Here is a 6,593-nt window from a genome sequence, read left to right as displayed (position 1 = left end):
GCGCTTGCGGTCTCGCTCCGCAAGGCACGGCATGGCAGCAGTAGCCAGTTCCAGATGCCGAACCAGCAGGCTGGCTGGCTGGGGCACTTGGCAGTCTGGCGCAGCTGTCCATGGAGGCACAGGTTAATTCTGTGTCCAGGGCAGCTGTCTTGACATCTGATGGGAGGCCTTCTGCTGGTTCCCTCATTGCGAGAAGTGAGGTTGCAGGGAACCAGACAGAGGGCCTTCTCGGTAATGGCGCCCGCCCTGTGGAACGCCCTCCCATCAGATGTCAAGGAAATAAACAGCTATCCTAATTTTAAAAGACATCTGAAGGCAGCCCTGTTTAGGGAAGCTTATAATATTTAATGCTGTATTGTTTTTAACACTCGATTAGGAGAGTAGCTGGGGAGACTCAGCTAGATGGGTGGGGTACAAATAAATTATTATTATTATAATTATTATTATACTGTTTTTGACTAATGTAGCTGAGTCCTATATCATTTCTTTTTCTATAACTTCTACCAAACCACTTATTCTCATATAAGCTCACAAAGTTATTATATACTGTGCACCAAGCTCTTATATAATGTGTGACTTGTGGTTCATCTAACTAATCCTTTTTTCACTGTTCTGAAGACTATTTACTCAGTTCTCTATGGTCCTATCCAAACCTGTCATATCAGATGTCCTGGCCTGAACCTAGAACTGTGCTCAGGAATGCTAAGACTAAGCAAATTTTTCATAAGAAGGTAGAAAGCTGACATAGGCTGGATCAACACACAGGGGGGGCACTTTAAACAAGTCATAAATTAAATTGTTATAACAAAAGAGAAAAAACTATGTGAAATTGCACAAAGTTGTGTGCTCTACAGAGCCAACTGGTGTCACATGTTTATAATGCAGTTATAGCATTATAACATGAGCAATGTAGCTGAATCCAAACTGAGTCAGACGCGAGATCCATCTAGCTTGGTGTTGTCTACTCTGACTGGCAAGGACGCTCTTCCAGCCCTACCTGCAGATTCTGGGGAATGAAATTTTGATGCTTTGCATGCCAAGCAAGTGCTCCCAAGGTGGGGCCTTCCAGGTGTTTCACATCAGTCTGCCCCTAACAAGTATGGTCACTGGTCAGTGGTGATGGGAACTGCAGTTTAAAATGTCTGGAGGACACCAGATTGGGGAATGCTGAACTTCCCTGTCACTCTCCTTGGCCTACAAGGTGCCTTGACTAATTATTCATCCGGCCAACCACTCCTGTTATTCCAGCCCCCTGCATTATACTCACTGGTATCAGCACAGCGGCTCCATTTCCCATCTTTGTCATAGTTCCCTGTTGTGGCACACCAGTATCTTGACGAACTTTTATTGATGCAGGTATTGTAGGTGTTGCCCTTGTACACAAAGGGGAACACACAGGGTCGTCCACCATCATTACCTCCATTCTCTAGACCCAAACAGAGTGAGATTATATACATTGAAACATACTAGCGATGATCGCAAAATACAAAAAAATAAAACAAAATGGTGAAAAGTCACATATATATAAACCTTGCCAGGGATCTCCTTTACAAAGGCTTAGAAAGATAGCTACAATCGAAGGACAAAAGAATTGGTCAGGAGCCTGTGAAAGCAAGTAACAATTGCTCAATTGACAATAATGTTAAAGAAACAAGAAACTATAAAGAAAGATTAAGTGGATGAATTCAGTTATACTAGATATAAAACAAGACATGAGGATAGCTGGCATTTATGCCAAAGTAATATCAGTAATATTAGAAAAGATGACATGTGACTTTTATGGTCTATTCCAGGCATCCCCAAACTGCGGCCCTCCAGATGTTTTGGCCTACAACTCCCATGATCCCCAGCTAACAGGACCAGTGGTCAGGGAAGATGGGAATTGTAGTCCAAAACATCTGGAGGGCCGAAGTTTAGCGCTGCCTACTCTATGCAATCTTTGTCAATTATTAGGAGGAAATATTTGTACAAAAGTGCCTCTTAGGTAAATAGTTTGAACCATTTCTTCAAATTAACATACTGGTGATGTGTTTCATTTCTTCAGAGATCTTGTTGCTTGAAGCAACTTTTATCAGATCCTTGGAAGGAGATTTGTAATAGTTTGGGCATAAGGAAATCTATACAAGATACTGATGGTAGTCCCTAACCTCTTTAAGAGCACAGAAAGAGTTCTGCTGCATCAGACCAAAGGCCCCTGTAATCCAACATTTTGTTTCCACAATCTCCAATCAGATGCCTATGGAGAACCCACATTTAGCTTTAAAGTTCATGAGGAGGATCTGTTTACTTTATTACAGTAAAATGGCTATGCATACGTGTGACATAGGAAGAAAATACAGGTCACCTTTAGTTTCACAAGATTTCCATGAACCTAGTTTCATTTGTCTCGTGTAAGGGTTAACTTTTGTGGCACACCACATCTCAGAAGAGTGATCCTGGGTGCAAGAGGAATAGGATTTACCCTGGTAAATAAACGGGCAGTCACAATGCGCATCATCTGAAATGGAAACAGTGGACAAAGGTGTAAGATTAAGAACTGCAATTCATTAACTGGAAAGGGTGTAGTTATCATCAATGAATGTGTGACAACTGTCTCAATTTCCACTTACTCAGCATTCAGTTTTCTAGTCAAATTGAAGCTGATTTAAGAAAATCACACACCAAACAGCAGAAACTACAGCATCAATATGGATTGTGGCTGATACCATGTGAATGTGGCTTCAAAAAAAAGCAGTGAGCGAGCAGTGGATACAGAGCAAGGCACTGCTTCTCAAGCTGTCTCCTGCGGTGGGCTGGCATTCCCCCCTCCCCAGTGTGCCACAGACTGGTACCATATGTAGTCACTGGAGCATCCCACCCAACCTGGGCTGTGGTAGAGGCACTTGGGACCAGCAGCCATGCTTTTTCAGTCCATGTCTGAGTGCTTATTTTTTTATTTATTTTGCCCACCAGTTTCCCAGGAAAACCCAATCTTTACCACAGATCGAATGGCAATTTGGGTTTTCCATGGATTGCCATTTTTTCCAATTCAGCAGTAAAGAGTGGGTTTTCAGGGATGCCAGGTCCAAAAACAAGCAGTCAGATCAGATGTGGACCAGGAAAGCCCGGACCTGTGCCTAGAAATGTGGAGAAAGGTAAGTATGGGTGAGCCAATTATTATTATTTATTTATATTTTTTATACGTCAGCCATCTGTCTGGGTTTCCCCAGCCACTCTGGGTGGCTCATATCACATACTAAAACATCAAACATTAAAAACTTCCCTAAACACGGTGCCTTCAGATGTCTTCTAAAAGCAGCAGAAAACCATGCCCCATTTTGGAAAGGGAAGGATGTGGCAGATTTAAGGGGAAGGAATTTCAGTCTACCCCTAGTTATACACGCCTGAAGTTTCGTTTAAGGGCTATAGAACCTATATGAAGGCTGTGCACACTTACCTGGGAGTAAGGCCCAGGGTTGTTTTATCAGCCGGAACTCTCCAGAACTCACTTCCAGCACCTCTCAGGTAGGTGCCATTGCCATTATAATAGAACAAGGGAGCTGTTCATGTTGAGTTCCAGCACCTCTTTTTCTAGAAAAAACAGCACTGGTAAACCCATTAACTCAGTGGGGCTTACTGATGGGTGGACAGACTGTAAGTCATCTTTTCCCCACTAAGACAGGACCATAGCTAAACACAAGTTGATGCAAGTGATAGCTACCTGTAAGAGATCCCTTGAAAGCAGAGATCAATGATCCACTAGCCTAGTTAAGATGAATCAGAAACAATTCATGGAATATTTCTTACCCCCAGCTTCAGTCATCAATGGTAAGAGACCACAGGTGAGCAAGAGGAATGCCATGATGGAGCCCATCTCTTCTCTAAGGAACTCTGACGGAGAGCTACTCTTTTTTAAGCCCCACTTTGCCCTTCCTTCCTCCAACTACAGGTGTCTGATGTTTGCTCAGCCACAAGAAAAGGCATAAATGGTATATATTTATATTTCCCAACAGCAGCTCAGTGTGCCTCATTATTTTTGTTTCCTCTTTGTACACAATGCCAAGAACAAAGGGAAGTGGATCTTATCTTGCAATGAGTAAATCAGGAAGCTTCCTTAGAAAAGGATTACATCTGACCTGAAATCGAGAATTATTCCCTCTATGCTCCAGGAAAAGATGTCTCGACAGACAGATTCCTACTATGCCTTTGCTACCATCATGATCTGGGGAGTGGGGGGGGCAGGTTAAAAGCCTGTAATATGCAAATCATACATTTTTATAACATTATTTACACAGAACCTTACACAGAAAATTACTCTTTTTAGCCTATATCTCTGCATACTGATAATTAGCACAGCAGAGAAAGGGCTAAGACCCCATTTTCCTCTCTGGAAAGGATCACCGGACTATTTGAAAACAGGACAGGGGATATGGATATGGGGGAATTCAGGTGGAAATGGAAACAGAGGTGGAAATTGATGCTTATTTAGCCCATGTCTGAAGCAGAAATCAATCCAGTGAATACCAGATGGTATTTGCTGCTGTGGTGGCTTTCAGTCTGTCAACAATATATAACCATTGACTTCCTCCACCCCATTCGATTTGTTTTTCCTTTTACGTTGAAATGAATGGCCTTTTTGCTGACAAGTCTAGTGAGGAAATAATTACACTGTTAATTAGGAAAAATTAATAATATTTGTAAATTACATAAATAAATTAGATAGCAGACAAATAAGACAAATAATTTCTTATTTGACAAAAACTAAACTACAACTGATGGGAACACGATGACCTTGACAGGTCAGAATAGAAATTGCTTGTTCTTACATCCCTAAGCAGGGGTAGGGATGCTCAGGCCTGGCCCTCCAGAGACTCCACTATACAGCTGCAATTAAAACATTTTAACTGTGTTTTAAGTGTAATATACAATGTGACGCTAGAGGGCAATGATGAGCCATATGGAAAATTAAATGTATTTTTAAAAATGCTTTAAAACAAGCATTTTCAGTATGGTTTTTATATGTGTCTAGATCGGGTCCACCCTCAAAGAGGGTACGTGTTGTGGTGAGAACTGGAGACCGACCGCCTGTGTTGTGGGTGGGTAAGATTGGTTAGCCACAACACCCGATCGGTAGGTCCCTTGATGATGGGTTCAATCTGGCCAATGGGGCGCCGTCCAAATGGATCAAGGGACCTATATATACTCATGCATGTGACCCAGAGCTTCCTCTTTAAAAAAACACGTGGACCACGCAAAAATCACCCCCTGTTTAATATGGGGAGTGGTCATTGTGCATCGTTTGGGAAAGAGGGGCGTGTTATCACACCCCGGGATATCCTTAAGAATATTCCAATGATGCCTAATGATTTTCTCAATTTCGAAAGTCATATGGTTATATTCTAGGGAAGCGAAGATCTTGTATTAATATGTGAAACATGTAAGAAGGGTCGACCTCTCTCTTATGAGTTTTTTAAATGGCAGTTGTTATGACTGTGTTTGGATAACCTCTTGGTAATAAGGATGTAGAAAGTATTTTTCAATGGGCTTTAAAGTCATGTGGGTCCAATGAATTGCATTTTAATCTCAGAAACTGACCTAAGGGAAGATTTTCATGGAGATGTTTGAAATGGTTAGATCTGTAATGTAAGAAGGAGTTTCTATCTGTGCTTTTCTTATAGGGCCGCACTTTTAATCATCCACAAAGATTTCTAGATCAAGGAAAGGTAAACAATGGACTCAATGTACCTTCAAAGGTCAAGTGTGGATTCGCACTATTGATCCAACAGTTGAATGGTTTAAAAATATCCTCCGAAAATATAAATATCTATTCATCTATATACTGGCCATAAAACAGGATGTATTCACTGAATGGGTTATTATGAGCAATATGTTCTAAATCAAAATTTCTGGGTGGTGGACATAGCCTGTTCCCAGCTTTCCACTTGTCCAGGTGTTCACCCTTGGTTGACCTATTTAGTGCCCGGGATCAGCACTACCTGCAAGGTTGCAGGGAGCTAGTTGAACCAGAGCCTATGCAACCACTCACTTTCTGTAATCAATTAAGTTGTGGCCTAAATTCTGCCAAAAACCAAACCAAAATTTGAGTCAAGTTTGCATTTATTTAGCGGGGAGGTCTCTGGGTTCGAACACACAAATTCCACCCTGGTCTCTTTATCTGGCCCTCAAGATGTTCCTTAGGTCATACACCCTGCCCAGGTGTGAACGCTCCTTGAGTGGTTTGGCCTGGGCTGGATCTCCATTGACCTGTAAAAATGTTATTAAATATAACGTTATATCATTCTCAATGCAATTTTCTATTGTTGAAGGCTCACTGCTCTACACTGTCTTCTGGTGTCACATTTTATTAACACATTTAAAACATTATAAACAACCAGTGTAGATCTGTCACAGGCTGGAATGTGTCTTTGAACTCTGATAATGTCTCTTGCTTGCCAGAGTGAAGGGAAGACAGGGGTGCTTGTATATTTGTAGAACCTAGCCTACTTTATGAAAGTAAAAAATTACAGTAATTGCTGTTTGTGCTTTTGCCTCTGGCCCTGCCCGCCAATGGGCATGTGGCCCCCAAAGTTTAACCAGAAGGGAATGTGGCCTTT

The 6,593-nt window shown here is 41.8% G+C and overlaps 1 long non-coding RNA gene across 1 annotated transcript; it reads right to left on the bottom strand.

Moving 5' to 3' along the window:
• Positions 1-2,368: 2,368 nt before the first annotated feature.
• Positions 2,369-4,011, bottom strand: LOC148683937 (uncharacterized). Its single transcript, XR_015946694.1, has 3 exons — positions 3,787-4,011; positions 3,437-3,570; positions 2,369-2,497 (listed from the first exon to the last, which is right to left on the bottom strand). It is a non-coding gene; the product is annotated as an uncharacterized LOC148683937 (long non-coding RNA).
• Between the last annotated feature and the right edge of the window lie 2,582 nt (positions 4,012-6,593).

This window comes from Zootoca vivipara, chromosome 12, assembly GCF_965207765.1.
Source record: "Zootoca vivipara chromosome 12, rZooViv2.hap1.1, whole genome shotgun sequence".
In the NCBI taxonomy this organism is placed as follows: domain Eukaryota; kingdom Metazoa; phylum Chordata; class Lepidosauria; order Squamata; family Lacertidae; genus Zootoca; species Zootoca vivipara.
The sequence above is the reverse complement of the archived record's forward strand: the minus strand, read 5'-3'. Positions and strand labels throughout refer to the sequence as shown.